This window comes from Leopardus geoffroyi, chromosome D1 (assembly GCF_018350155.1).
Source record: "Leopardus geoffroyi isolate Oge1 chromosome D1, O.geoffroyi_Oge1_pat1.0, whole genome shotgun sequence".
NCBI classification, from domain to species: Eukaryota; Metazoa; Chordata; class Mammalia; order Carnivora; family Felidae; genus Leopardus; species Leopardus geoffroyi.
The window spans coordinates 76,086,153-76,102,159 of NC_059329.1; the positions used below are offsets into that span (position 1 = coordinate 76,086,153).

A 16,007-nucleotide genomic window follows, 5' to 3' on the forward strand; every position below is an offset into this window, starting at 1 on the left:
CAGTAAAAATCATTAATTTTATCAAACCTTGACCCTTGAATGCATGTCTTCTTAATATTGTGTGTGACGACTAAGGGAGTGCATATAAAGCATGTCCTCACACCAAAACATGATGATTACAAGGCAAGAACTGAGTGATTGTTTAAGTTCTGAACTGAACTAGCTGCTTTCTCATGAAATGCCATTTTGACTTGAAAGAGTGACAAGCTATGCTTATTCAGACCTGGTTGTTTGACAGACATTTTCTTGCAAATGAATGAGATGGGTCTGTCATTACAACTCACCATATCTGTTGCTAATGGTAAAATTTGAGATTTCAAGCAAAAATTAAAACCTTAGAAAGCTGTCTCCCCCCATCGTGAATTTGACACATCCCAATATAAAGACTTATATGAGATTAGTAGTGATATTAGCGCAAGTGATATTTCAAAGTTGTATCATGAAATATGTCAACATTTGGAAGATCTGCCTGAGTGAACCGATATTTTCCAAATGATCAGTGCGCGATGTTATAAAATCAGGCATGGATTAAAAAAAATCCGTTCAGAGTGCCAGATAGACCAAGGGGTATGAAAATCCCATTAAAACAGTTTCAAATTTCATGTTGCAACTCTAACCTTTAAGAAATTACTGCTTGTTGGGGCGCCTGGGTGGCTCAGTCGGTTAAGCACCCGACTTCAACTCAGGTCATGATCTTGCGCTTCCAGAGTTCAGGCCCTGCATCGGACTCTGTGCTGACAGCTCAGAGCCTGGAGCCTGTTTTGGATTCTCTGTCCCCTCCCCCCCCCCCCATCCCTCCCTGGCTTTCTCTGTCTGTCTCTCAAAAATAAATAAACATTAAAAAAATTTTTTTAAGAGAAAGAAGAAATTACTGCTTGTTTACTTTAGGTATAATGTTGAAGAATAAAACCCAGTCACATAAAATGTTTATTAAAATGCTCATTTTTTCCCCCAGCCACATATCCGTGAGGCCAGATAGTCTTCATACACTGCAACCAAAACAATGTATCCCAACAGACCAAGTGCAGAGGCAGATAGGAGAATGCACCTGTCCTCTACTGAGCCACATGCTAACAGGATTTGCAAAAATGTGAAACAAAGCCACTCTCTTTTACCAAACATGTTTTGTTTTGGAAAATAGTTACTTTCATAAAAAAAAATGCTATGTATTTTGCTTTTATTTAAAATTTTTTAATATTCAGAAAAGTTTTACTGATAATAGTAAAACACAAAACAAGAAACAACACCAATGTCTACTGACAGAATGGAGAAATTGAGGCATATGCATAAAATATGATGCAGTAAAGAAAACAAATCTCAAATATAATGTTCAATGAAAAAAAAGCAAGCCCAGGAGACTATGTACAGTCAATATCATTTACAGAAAGTTCAGTTAAAGAACAAAGATAAGCAATATATGTGGTTAAGCAATAAGCAGTAAGAGATTGACAAATATCAAATGCTAAAAGGTCTAATGTAACATTGATATCTGGCCCAAACCAAATATCACCATCATGGAACAAACTTATAGGATCCAAAAAAAAAAAAAAAAAAAAAAAAAAAAAACCTGAAACTTCATTTTTAAAATTAATTATTGCTATATTTTCATTAGTAAACATTTTATTTTTTATTTTTTTAATGTTTATTTTTGAGAGAGAGAGCGTGCACGTGCGAGAAGGCAGGGGAGGACAGAGAGAGAGGGAGACCCAGAATCCAAAGCAGGCTCCAGGCTCTGAGCTGTCAGCACAGAACCTGATGTAGGGCTTGAACTCACAGACTGTGAGATCATGACCTGAGCTGAAGTCGGACAGTTAACCAACTGAGCTACCCAGGGCCCCCGGATGCATTATGTTTCTTTTAGTGAATAAATATTTTTAAGCTTTTCAGTTTTAACTTCTCATACTGCAAGTCTCAAGAGATATATAACCCTTACCAACAAAAACCTTTGTCATTCTCAATAACTTGTAAGAGTGACCAGGGGTCCCAAGACCAAAAGTTTAAGAACCATTGGTCTAATGAACAGTACTTTTTGTCATAAACAAGGAGTAGGAGTTTGCTTGATGAAGGTGATGGGAAGGAGAGATCAAACAAGAAGTGCAAAGCCAAGAGGACATGTACTTGGCCTTCCGCGGGAGAGTCAGCACCACGGGGCATGAGGTGTGTGTGTGGCAGGAGGGGAGCAAGCTGGGGCAAAGGCAGCTTGTAAAGCTGCAGGAGTAGGTGGGGGCCTTGTCCCCTCCCTACATATTTTGTGGCATCCAGGAGCCACAGGAAGCCTTTAAGCAGGGTCATGACCTGATCTACAACTTAGAAAGATCACTCTGACCCCAGGGGTCTTAGCACATTTATCCACGGGCGAAAGGCTGATGAGTGAGAGTCCAGTTTCAGAAGTTTTCTTTAGCTGACACTGTGGTTTGAAAGTTTAGAATTTGACAACTGTCCTGTTCCAGGCCCCATCATTCTCTGTGGTCTTACACTCCCCAACCCCTGTGTTGATGTTATCTTCCTAGTCCTTATGATGTGTGAACCTGAGAACCAAGGGGAAGATGGGTACACTCATGGGTACATTCTCTCTACTGGACAAAACTGGGGACTTCTCCAGGCTCTGTGAGGGTTCTCTTTGGTCCAAGCGTTTTTGAAATGCAAGTGATCTTTGGCACAAACAGAAAGAAAAGAAGGGCTTGTGTAAAGGGCAAAATCAGGCTTAGAGGATTTTAGATCTCTTTAAGAGTTCTCTGATGTTCTCTTAGTGAAGAAAGACCATTACATGTTATGAGTTGATTTTCTACAAACTATCTTTTCTGGAAAATAGTAAATTTACTTGCCTGTTGTCATAAGGAGCATCTCTTACTCTCCTGGGAACAATCTTACAATACGTTGGACTTTTTTTTTTTTTTAAGTTTATTTATTTTGAGGGAGAGAGAGAGGGAGAGAGCAAGCGTGGTAGGGGCAAAGAGACAGGGGAGAGAGCGAATTCCAAGCAGGCTCTGCACGGTCAGCGCAGAGCCCCGTGTGGGGCTTGAACCCACAAGCCGTGAGATCACGACCTGAGCCGAAATTAAGAGTCGGACGCCTAACTGAGCCACCCAGGTGCCCCGCGATATGTTGGACTTTTAAAAATTATAACTCTTATTTATTTTGCAAGGATCAGTGAGACATAATAAAAAGCCTCAGGTCAAGGGGGGGAGGAAAGAAAGACGAATTACCTCTAATCCCCCTCCACACAGTTTTTATTATTTTTTTCATGGTCTCTCTCAGTGTTGGCCCCCACACATACATAATTATTATGCAGTTGTCATCATAGGCTGGAAATAATTTTACATCCTACCCTTACTTTTCAGTAAGGCAAAGAGAAAATGGACACACCCGAATGCCTGCTCCATGCCAGAGATTGCTAGGTGTTATAACATGCTTTATCTTGTTGATTCTTACAGGTACTTAACAAAGTGAGTATTATTCAGACTTTGACACAGAGGTTACATGACATAATTAGAGGTTCGACTAATACGAATTGGTTATCAAGTTAACCAGCTCGTGAATGACATTGAGGAAGGATTCAAACCTCCTTTCTCTGGCGGGACATCCCCTTCCTCTTTGCGTTGTATTTTCTCCATGTTGCTTCATCATTTCCAATGCTGTAACTCATGTTGGCTTCGCTATAATCTAGTCCATTTCTAGTCCATTATAGCCTGAAGGTAGTTTTACTTGTCTTTATCCCAGCACCTAGCACAGTGTCTGGTAAGTCGCAGGTATTGAATCAATACTTGTTGGATAAATGCAGCCCCTGCACCCACCTTTCTCAGAGTTTAGGGCTAATGAGGGCCTCCTCCTCCTTGCTTACTTTATTTGACAAAATTTAATTAAACTGATGCAGGCCAGCCAGGTCCGAGAACCCAGGGGAGGGTCCCACAGGACCAGCCAAGAGGTGTCCTTGGCTTCACACAGGATAGAAATCAAATGCAAGCCAGAGAAAGTGGGAACAGTTTATTGAATAGTATGAGTGACAGAGAATAGTAGATGGAGCGTGTGGGAGACTAGGAAAGGAGAGAAGAAAGTCTCATTGTTGCTTGGGGTTAGGGATTTATATTGGAAAGGGGTCCAGGGTAGGTGTTCTTTTGGGAATTTAGGGTAGGGTCCTATCAAAGGTGTCAGGCAAATTGCTGAAGGTAGGGGTATTGATGCCAATGTTATCTGAGGTTTGCTTGAAGCTAACATCTTGGAACATGTTTAGGATCTGGCTCTTCTTAGGTATTAACAGGTATTTGGGGCTCAGGACAAAAGTCAGAGAATGATTAACTTTCTTGCTTCCCCCTTAACTGGGAACGTAGCTTCTTTGGCTTATTCAGAGGCAAGATATGGAACATGAGTAAGTGGGGTCTAGCAGAAAAACAGCAGAGACAAAGCCTTTCTAAAATGGTGTCCCTTCAGTTCTCTACTTGCAAACTAGTATGTCCTGGGCCCTTGACCAGGTACAGGGAAACAAAGCCCAAAGCCCCCTGAAGGGTCGCAGGCAGGATACTGAGACAGAAATGCTCCATGGAGGTACCCACAGGCAGCGATACAGGGAGAAGCAGCTAGGAATGTGTGAGATCATCTGGGATGGCTCTCCAGGAGAGATAGCTTTGTTCCATCTTCTACAAATAGCACCTCGATCTCCATCAGCCATCTTTTGAAAATGTGCACTTGGTTACAAGAGGTCAGAGATGAGAAGAATTTCATGTTGCTAAGGGTTGGGGTTTCAGGCTTGTTGTTTACCTTTGAGGCATTTTATTTTAGCTTACACAGAAGGTACATGACTCACCTTTTTGTTTCCTGTATATCATATATAAATCCATTAAGGCACCTTGCAGTCTGAAAGAATTCTATTTGCCGTTCCTTCTGTAAACTGAGTATTTGCCACCGCCATTGCCCCTCCCCCTTTTACCTTTTGTCTGGATCCATACACTAAATTCTCTAAATTTTGTACTTGATAGAGTTTGGAGTTAGTGTCATGTACAAAAACTTTGGTTTTTAAAATGTTCTGCCCTGTCATTGCAAAATCAAGGAAAACTCTTATTTGATTGGTGTCAGTTTCCTATGGATTCACTAATGTGATTCTGTGTGTTCTATCTATGCCAACACCTTCAGAACTCAGGGAGGTGATATGAGAATTCTGGTGCTAGATGAAATTGACCAGGTACCTTTTCAGAGTATGTTGTACAAATGCCTGAAGAAATGCTTTTTTCTCCCTTCAAAAATGTCATTTTCCAGGCACATGATCTCATTGCTCTAGAATTCCATCTTTGGATAACAACATAGCCAAAGTCAGTGCTTAAGTACTTTGCAGGATGACTGAAGAAAATTTTTCTGGCCTTTGGAGTGCGTGGGGTTAGGGGGTGGGGGCAGGTGTCCAATTACACTTTTCTTTCCTCCAGCTCTAAAATGGGCTCCTTCTTCCTGCCCTTTCCCCAAGCCTGGATTTCACTGGAGAATTCATAGTCCTAAAATGTAGAAAAGATATTGGAATTATTTAGATGCCAGAGTACCAGGCAATTTAGGTACTTCTTGGAAGTTCTGCTTGGCCTCGGTGGGAGAGTAATTCCAAGTGAAAGTTGTTCAACAGGGAATTGTGCCAATTGATGCTGAGAACTCAGAACACAAAACAAGCTTTATCATTTTTTATGTTTAATTGTCTCCTTGAAATAGGGGTGAAATTTTTAACGTTTTTGGTTCCCTTGGAGAAGAGAGGACCCAACTAGATTTCTTGAATTCTTCCTTACAAAAGTCTTTTTTTTGTTGTTGTTCGCTAAATACTTTTTCTGTTGGAAATAAAGAACTCAGCAGAGTTAAGTCCTTCAGCAAATGTTCTAAACACCTAATTTGGGCCGACACCTTGTCCTGGGATTGGCCTGTTAACCTTTCACCCTTTACCCAGGCTGCCATGGGGGAATGATCCTCTTAGAATCCTCCCCAGGCAAGGCCACAACATGGGATTCTTAAGTCTATTTAACCTCGGGATTTGGGGAGGCAGCTTTTCCACCCGGCATTGTTCATCATCGGCATTTGTTTTCTGTAGTTCTTTCCAATTAGTTGGCCAGGGCTTTGACAGCACATGTGATTCTAATGCCTTGTAGACCATTCCTCTATTCTGACAATGAGAAATGAGAGCAGGCTCATGACACTTGGTAAAATGGCATCATGCTTACAGATCCAAACATAGTCCATAAAGAGGTATCCCACGTATTTCAACATATATTAATAACTATAATTGACATTTGTGACACCATTTGGAATTCAAAATTATTTTCTATGTCTAGCTTCCTTAGCTACTTACAGCAAACCTGTGGGGTAGGTGACGATTCTAAATGCCAAGTTTTCAGACGAGCAAACTAACAGTGAGAGAAGCAGTGGAAATTTCCAAAGTCACTCAGTTAGGTAAAACTGACTTGCCTGTTTCCATTTCCTTTTTTCATTTGAATAATACACTTTTAAGATTTAAATAATTTGCTGTTTCACTTGATTAATTCATTTTTCTTACTTAATAACAACCAGCCAAGGAAAGTAGGACTTACCATAAGTCTGCTGCTCTCACAGTATAGGACTGGCAAGAGCATAGAAAAATAAAAGGAAAATAAAGCATTGGAGCCAAATAAAAAATCTCAAAAAAGATCTAATGCATTGAGAACTTAAGATATGAGACATGGCATTCTATTTTAGGAAAAATAAATGTTTCATTTTATAAATGGTATTGACTACCTTCCTAGAAGAAAAAGACCCCCTTAACTCACACCTTATATAAAAATTATAGGTGGATTAAATATTTCAATGTTTTAAAATAAAATTACAATTTTGTTTTTATTTAAAAAAAATTTTTTAACGTTTATTTGTTTTTGAGAGGCAGAGCACAAGCACAGAAGGGGCAGAGGGAGAGGGAGACCCAGAATCCAAAGCAGGCTCCAGGCTCTGAGCTGTCAGCACAGAGCCTGACACGGGGATCGAACTCATGAACCGTGAGATCATGACCTAAGCCAAAGCTGGATGCTTAACTGACAAACCCACCCAGGGTCCCCTAAAATAAAATTATAATTTTAGAAAAATATTTGTAGAAACCTGTTTGGTTGGAAATGTTCCTATTCACAGGAAACCCAGAAGCTATAACAAAAGAGAGATGTTTTTTATGTGACAGATATACCATGACAAAATTTAAAAAGCAGTGGTAGCCGGGGAAAAAATATGAAATACATGGCAAACAAAGCTTAATATTTCTACTATACTATGTGCTCCCATAAATCTTAAAAGCAAACCTTAGAATTGGGCAAATAGTATAAACAGGAAATTCACATAAGAGGAAATCCAAAAGTCCCAAAACACAAGAAAAAAACACTTAACCTCAGCACTCAGGGAGATACCAAATACAGTAATAATGAAGTATCATTTTGACCCATCAAACTGGCAAAACATAAAAAGAGCAATATCGTTGTGAATTGGAGAGGATGCTAGAAAACTGTTACTCCCATAAATTAATGGGATGTGGGTAATCTATTACTACAACCTTTTTGGAAAGTAATCTGGCAATATATATTAAAATATACTTCATTTTAATATATGAAATTTCCATTAGCTCTAGCAATCTTATTTAAAAAATATATTCCGTAAAAATAAAAACATTAAAAATAAGGTTCTGAGTTCAAGAGTGCTTACTATAGCAATGCTTATAATCATAGAAATAAAAATAAAACAAAACTGGAAAGTATTCATTAATAGTGGTATCTAGCAAATGGTAAAATAAATATTTTTAGAATATCTATAGAATATTTTCAGTTTCTAAACAAATTACATGATATCTTTATCTCTCAACCCAGATGAACCACGATGTATTTATTAAATGAAAAAAAGAGAAGTGAATCTGATATGGTACGTTTTTACTTTATAAAATTTTACGAGTGTGTGTGTGGGGGGGGTGTGTATCTGTATATACTATCAACTTGTCTAAGCCAATTTAGTTATGCACCACTTTTAGGGTCATATTGGTAAATAATATTAACCTTAAAAGTTTTAGGTAGGTTTAGTTAGCGAGTCTCAGACTCAATCCCATTCATAGCCAGCAAGCACACACAGTTCATTTCACATCACCAGTTCTGGAAGCTCAATTAAGTCGAGCTCGATCCTTCAGTTGTTATACTTAACATCCTGCAGGACAGGTTCCCTTGAGCCCAATGTGACAATATGGCAGGAGCAGGATTCTGCTCCCTTTATGGTCTATATCAGGCCATCAGAAATCCTCCCAAACTGGACCAGGACCCTTTAGGATCAAGTCTTAGACACCATCTGTAAAGGAGCAGGCTATACAGACTTTGCTAGACTTTTAAACCTTATCCATGCATGGAAGTGGAGTGGCTCTTAAAAGAGTTGAGATAAGTCATTGAATACCACCAATTTCACCAATGGAAACCCATTTTAAACATCTATCATGCAAACAAGCTACAAATTTCACCTGTGAAATTTCTAACATCCACTATACTAATCAGCAAAATGTCTTTGCATTGTCAAAGATGAGGATTACTGATGCAGTTTATAGGAGCCACATCTGAATTAAAGCAACAGACTTTTCTTGGCTTGTGACTTAAACCAACTAATACACGTTAATGTCACATTGTCTGGTTTTAAGCATTTTAAAACAAATTAACTACACAAAGCAGAACAACAGGAAGGAGGTAGAGTATTCTACACAAGAGCAATTCATATTGGTTTGGTAGAAATGGCATGAGGATTGGAGAGAGAATATTAACTTATTTTTTATAGACCTTTATATCATTTCATTTGGCCCAACATACTCATATCATTTTTGTGCTTACCAATCTTAACATTGTTTTTGAAAGAGGGGGTAACTTTTAAAAAGTAAAAGCAAGGAGGGGTGCCTGGGTAGTTCAGTCGGTTAAGTGTCTGACTTCGGCTCAGGTCATGATCTCATAGCTTGTGGGTTCGAGCCCTGTGTCAGGCACTGCGCTGACAGCTCAGAGCCTGGAGCCTGCTTCAGATTCTGTGTCTCCCTCTCTCTCTGCCCCTCCCCCACTCATGCTCTGTCTCTCTCTCTCTCTCTCTCTGTCTCAAAAATAAACTTAAAAAAATTTTTTTAAAGTAAAAGCAAGGGTTGCCTTTGCACATGCTGTTCTTTCTATGTAGAACATCTCCCTCTTGTTTTATGTTAGCAGTGGTCTGTTCTTCCTCCAGTTCTCAGTTTGAACATTAAGTCCTTTGTGAAGGCTCCAGACAGTCACGTGCTTGTTCTCTATGCTCCTACGGCACCCTAAATATTTCCTAGCGGAAGAATCATAACAATTCCTATGTGTCTGTTTTTCCTGTTATGTATGCATTTTGGAAGAGTAGGAACTTTGGCTTGAATAATGCTATGTCTCCTAACACCAAGCCCAGCAATAGTTAAATGCTTGACAAATACGTGCTGAACTCATGGATGAATGAATAAGTGAGTGAATGTTGAGATACAGCATTTAGGTTTTTTGTGGGATTTTTGCCTTTACAATGCTTATGAAATAGGCTCAATAAGATTTAAACTTTCTTGCTCAGCCAGTTTCTTATCATCTTTTCATGCAAGAATATATGCGTCACCGGCCTAATTTTCAATACCAACATCTGCAATCCATAAGGAGGGAATAAAAATCTCCTCCTATAATAAGTTGTCAGGCATCATGGAGTAGTAGGTGAAATTATACTCCTCCAGACCTACTTTTTGAGTCCTGGGCTCACCATTTATTAAGTGTGGAATTTTTGAAGAGACTTTTAACAACTCCCTCTGAGTTTCAATTTCATCATCTGTAAAATGGAATAAAAATTGCTACTTCAAAGATTTATGGTAGGGATCAAATGAAATAATATATGTGAAAACACCTTGTTAACTATGAAGTTAGAGGTACAGATTTTTGATTATAATGCAGGTAGGATGAAATAAGTCTCACATTTACTCCTGGAGCATTAAGGTTTTTCTATTGTTAGGACTAGGCGCGCTGCATTTAATTTTGGGGGCACCTCGGAAGAGAAGAATCATAGAATGATAAAATATTAGAGTCTGAAGAAATCACAAAATCCTAGGCCACTCTCCCATTCTGTGGTTAGGAAAACTAAGGGCAAGGGAAATGTTCTGACTTTACTCAGGCCATAGGGCAAGTTAGTTCAACGGAGGTCATCATATGCAAAGGGTTGTCTTAACATCCTTTCACCAAGTGACTTTTTTTTGTGCTGCAAAAAGAAACTCATTTCAGGCAGAATTTGCCTTGCTTTGACAGAAAGAAGTACTCTTAATCCCAAGCACAACACAAAGACTTCTTTGAGGAATTTATTCATGTGTTGAGCAGTGAATTCAATTATTGCAATGACAAATGCAAATTTCCTTGAAAAAAAATGTGTCATCTGTTGGCCAATTCATAAATGAATCTTACTGCACAGTCTCCAAGAGCTTGTGTAAGCCTTGTGCAGCCCCAGGGAAACAAATATTAAAGGCTATGAAAAAACCCACCAAAACCCTCAAGTCCAACACAATATAAAGAAAGACTGTGAACCACAACTCTGCCGTCCCATTGATTATTGCGTTTGGGGGAATTGTTTTGGGAAGAGAGCTTGGGGTTTTGTTTTTAGGGTGGTGACAATAACGATCCCTTACATTTCTGAAGGCCTTCAGAATTTTCAAAGCGAGATCACGCACATTCTCACTTTGATCCTCACATCAGCCCTGTGATGGAAGCATGCAATTTTCTAAGAAAATCCACTCATGTGTTTCAACTGATCTCCTCTTTTGTTTCAGGCATATTGCAACTCAAGGAGCTACAAGTCTCAAGTGCGAAGAGTCAGAATAATTCAGAAAGACAAACATAATGGTTGAGTTTTTCTGAAGGAACTGTGTGTGTGTGTGTGTGTGTGTGTGTGTGTGTGTGTGTGTGTGTTTATGTGAATGATAAAGAAATAATAAGCGAATGTGGGAGAGGGGTGGTGGAGAATAAGAATTCCAGTAGCCTATGGGAATAGAATACCCACAGCAGCTGGATTTACTCTTTAAATTTTTCTATTTATATGCTTCTCTTCAGATAAGGCTAAAGACTTTGTAGCCTCAATTTTTAGTAATTTTTAAGTTTGTCATGGTAGTGGTAGGCATGGCTGGATGGTTTCTCTAATAACAGACATCACCAGCCATATAATAGCAACATTTGGGACGATATGATATGGGGGGTAGGAGCGTGGACTCTGAGTCAGACTACCTGAGCTCAAATCCCAGATTCCAAACTTACTGGTTGTACGTAGTGTTGAGTAAGTCACTAAACCGCTCTGCTTCATTTCCTCTTCTGAAAAATGGGTATAATAATAGTACTTACCTTGAAGTGAATTGAATGAGTTAGAATACATAAAGTGCTAGGGACAGTATCTGATACAAAATAAGTACTGTATGTGTGTACTATCATTTTTGTCACGATTGATCATCAACATTGTTTCTGAGTCTGTGTCCCCAACCTGTCTTTTCGCTAGGTATTGGAGTGCTAGGTGTGTCTTATGAGGTACAAGATTTTATAGTTAGGGATCAGTATTTTCTGCACCTTTTCACATAATAAATTGGTGTGAAAGTATTTTGCAACTCGTTTTGGAATTTCTCACACGGGGATTAGGAGTCCTGGCTCTAGAGACAGACTACATGCACAAAATCTGTCCTCAACTACTTGTAAACTATGTGATCCAGGCAAGTTATTTAATCTAATGGTACTTACCTCCCTGAGTTATTTGAGGCTTAAATGAGATAATATATGCAGAGAGCTTACAAAAAGGGCTCCATATAGTTGTGGAATTACTATTCATCAGCATAAGAGAAGGAGAAAGAGAAATATACTTGCACTCAGAAACTAAACTTCCATTTAAAAAAAAAAAAAAGGAATCAAAGGCTAAAATGTAACAGGGACTTACTGTTTGTGCCAAATCTTATATTAAGCTCTTATAAGTCTTATATTAAGCTTATATATGTACATTATCTCATATAATTATATAATTTACAAATGATGATAAATATAAATATTTGCTGTGCAAAACCTTTAATTTGATGTAATCCCAATAATTTATTTTTGTGTTTGTTACCCTTGCCTGAGACATATCTAGAAGAATGTTGCTAAGGCCAAAGTCAAAGAAATTACTGCCTATGTTTTCTTCTAGGAGCTTTATAGTTTAATGTCTCACATATAGGTCTTGAATCCATTCCGAGTTTATTTTTGTGTATGCTGTAAGAAAGTGGTTGGACTGCATTCTTAAGAAGATGCTCAGTTATAATCCCTGTTCTTCTTTGAGAGCTAATGCTGACTAAATAAACTGCTAGCCGCAAAAGCAACTTGATTGTTTGAAGGTATTGATCATCCTTTTGCTCTAAAGCAAATCCTGGGTTGTATGCTATGCCTGTTATAGGTGATGTTGTATATTTACTCTAATAACTAGATATTATGAAAACATTGATGTAGGTTTTATGCTTTATGTTCACAAACAATATAAATAATGCAGACCCTTTTGGCTGAAATTACTACATCGGCACAGCAATGATAAAAGTGTTCCATCTTGGTAATTTTCTCTGTGGTTGTCACTGTCCTCATGTGGCTCTTGACCACTTGAAATGTGGTTAGTGCAACTCAAGTATTGAACTTTTAATTTTACTTACTTTAATGATGAATTTAAATAGGCAGGGAGCACTATTGTCTGTGGCTCTGTGGCTTCTTCTTTTAAAGTTTCACTACCGAGAGAACCTGGAGCAGGAAAGGGCCTCGAAGAAGCAAGACCCAAAAGCACAGTGATCTAGTGCCCAGATCTTGGCTCTTGAATACCATTCTCTACTAAAAGGGACCACAGAGTTCCTTCGAGAAATGACTGATTCAAGGGCAAGGGCAAGGAAGATATGAGTCCAGAGTATCTTGTTGAATCAGAAAGCAAGGATGTGTTCAAAGAATAATGGAGACACGTTAAAAAGACACAGAGGAGTTTTGATCAGGATGGAAAACGCATACTTCACTCCACTGCTTCCATTGGCTACAACTAAAACCCTGTATAGAATGTGTGAAGCAACCATCAGAGGACTCTAGAAGGGGGATGGCGCAGGGGACCGTGTCAGGAAACCCATTGTTTGAGGGACAACCCAGCAATGGACCTCCTAGACTGCTTCTCTTTCCTCTCCTAGGTATTCTGTCTCAGGCCCTAGGGCAGCCTATACCCTAAAACTACAAGTGGGTGCCGACAGAAAAAGCTTTAAGAAAAGCCCGTGCTTTGTAACCAGATGACTTAGAGAGGGGAGTCCTGTGAGACACAGGTCTTTTGACTCTCCCCCTCCGAATGAGAGCCAGCAGGTCACCCCTGCTCTTCAGTGGCAGCAGCAGCACTGGAAGTGGCCCCTGCAGTGTGAAGCTCCTGGGATTTTCCCCACCCTTTACCAGGTGAGCTTCATAGGTGTGGTTGGAGGTTTCCACCACAGGGCTGAGCCCTTGTGAGTTTCCAACATATACCAAGCGAGCACCAGCAACAAAGGGGCATTACTGAGATACTCTTTCTGCTGTGGCCAACAATGCGGGATGGTTGTTTCTCCTTGAGTTGGAAAAAAACCTAAATCCTTTAGCAATCCTATGGATAGTACAAACAGAGGAAGGAGACAGAATATAGAAGAGAAAATAATATTGGGACCTCAGTATAACCATGCAACAGGGAAGCCTGACCCTCTCTGTTGCTCCTAAACACCTGCTGCTGTGTACTCCCTATCTGGCTCTCGTAGACAGCCATCCATTGGGATGTAGCCTGGAGGCAAGAGATCATGCACTATTTCCTACCTGAGGATATTATTTTGCTTGCTTGCCACCAAGATGACACCTGGTGATCAGGGTGGGAAATAGAGTGGCAAGATTCTTTGTAGGAGACCCAAACCACAAGACTGGTGTCTCTATTCAGGGGTTAGAAACAGGATTTCTGGCTTTGGACCTTACTCCACTGCCACTAACAGAATACTCACAGTCTAGCAGCCTACCCTGATTTGAAGGGTTGTTGTTGCCAGAGAGATCACAAGCTTGCAAAATAATGTCTTGAAATCGATCCCTAGATCTGGCAATCCCTAGATGCCAGAATTGAAACCAGTAGAGAGAACTGCTAAAGCAGTACAGCCCTCAGAACAGGAATTCCCCCAGAATATACCTTCCTGGAGTGGCCACGAGGCAAAAGACAATTGGATTTCTGTCACTTGCAAACTAAAAAGCCTTTACTAATACAAACAGAACTTTGTTTCTCTCTTTTCCTGGCGAGGATGTCTCAAGACGCCTGATGTATATACTCCTCCCAGCTCTTACCAGACCCAAGATCCCCTCTGGGGGTCATCCCTCCAAGTTCATCCTGAGAGTAGAACTGAAAGCAGAGAAGAAAGAGGGACCGTATTCCCTTTGAACCCAGCCGACATCTGGATGTCCCAAGCCTGGCCTGGTATGTTTTTCCCACTTTAAGAAAGATCCCAGTTTTGGTAGACTTCATCACTACTGATTGCAATTTCCTTATTATCTGTTAAATTGAGAGTTTGAACTATAAGAGTATTCAAGTTTTTTTTTTTTTCCAGATTCCTCTGGGGCCTGGGACTCAGGCATCTCATTAACTAAAGTGCACCCTATTTAAGGAGCCACGGCATATGAATGGGTCCCTCTAATTCCCTGGCACAATGCCATGGCTTCAGTAGGTTTCTTAGTTACTATTCTATTGATTACTAATCTGGGGCAAAGCCAACACAGCTAAACCTTTTTCCATATAGGTTCATTTTGCCTTACAGTTCTTGCCTTGGGCTGTTGTAGTCTTTTGATGAAGGTCTTAAATTAACAAGCTCATTTCACATCTAGAACTAAGACAACCCTTCCTGTTCTCCCCATTCCAAATGAGAACAATTTCATCCCTATCACTGCAAGATCCCTCGTCCCCAAAAGCTCAGATACCAATTAGCCTCCATTGGAGATTAATAAACAATACAATAATGACAGATAAAAAGACTAATTCTTTGGCTGGGAGAATCACTTTAATTAATTTAATCCCGGCTGAAAGATCAGCTGTGCTCAGGCCTGCTCACCAGCAGGGTCCATTTATCCCAGTCTGTCCCTTCCTTGAAAGCCAGGGTGAGCCTGGGAGCTGGCACTTAAGCAACAATGAGAAACAGATTGTACTGTCAGGCTTCATTAAAGGTCATCATTAGTATTCCAATTTGAAGACTGTCGCTCTAGCTCAACCTTTTACCAATTCTTCCCTGGCGCATTGTGAAGTTTGGTTCAGCTGTGAAACGTAAAAATTCTCCCTGGGCTCCCCATGTCAGGATGGGTATCATTTGACGCCTGTCGCTTTGCAGCTTAAGGGGAAAATCCCCTGGGAAGTGACGGTCCCAGGACTCTATTTGAAAATCAAGCCATGTGCAGCTGCCTGAGATCCAAACATTTCAAGGGTTGGAACTTTCTAGGAGTCAGCCATAGCAATCAGAAATAGGACGGCCTCATCATCTTCCCTGGGAATCTATTCCAACTGTTCTCTTGCAAAATAGCTGAAAAGGGATTCTTAGTGGAACCCAAGCTGGGGACAAATAGGAATCACCATCAAAGTGGGAAATAGCTCTGGGTCAAAGACTCAATAGAATGACGGGAAACTACCCTGGTCTGCTTTCCAGCGCTCAGCTGGCTTTGGAAGACCGTTTTCAGCCTGCTCACTTTGCACCGGATATGAGATGATCATTTTCTCTCTCTGCAAACAGCCAATTTTTAACTGCTTTCCCTCTGCTGAAGCAATCTTTATTTTTAGGTGATTTTGTGCACAGGGGTAAAATTTTACGTGCTTTTTACCCCTTTTTTCTAGTAAGTAGAGCAATAGCCTACTCTGCCTGTTTTTGGAATTAGGTCACCTCCACTTGGTACTGCTCCATCGCCTTTCTTTTCTCACTTACTCCTGCCAGGTTGTTTTCAGCTGCTTATTTGGTTGTTATTATTTTGACTTTT

At 39.9% G+C, this 16,007-nt stretch overlaps 1 long non-coding RNA gene across 3 annotated transcripts in view; it reads left to right on the forward strand.

Annotated features, from left to right (window-relative positions):
* Positions 1-16,007, forward strand: part of LOC123601485 — a 40,916-nt gene that overhangs the window by 8,755 nt on the left and 16,154 nt on the right. The window contains exons 1-3 of one of the 3 annotated variants that reach the window (XR_006714131.1): positions 12,121-12,370; positions 13,190-13,442; positions 14,268-14,469. This is a non-coding gene — a long non-coding RNA (uncharacterized LOC123601485). Of the gene's footprint in view, positions 1-12,120; positions 12,371-13,189; positions 13,443-14,267; positions 14,470-16,007 lie in introns of those variants that run through there. The other 2 variants (XR_006714133.1, XR_006714132.1) reach the window with 2 other exon arrangements.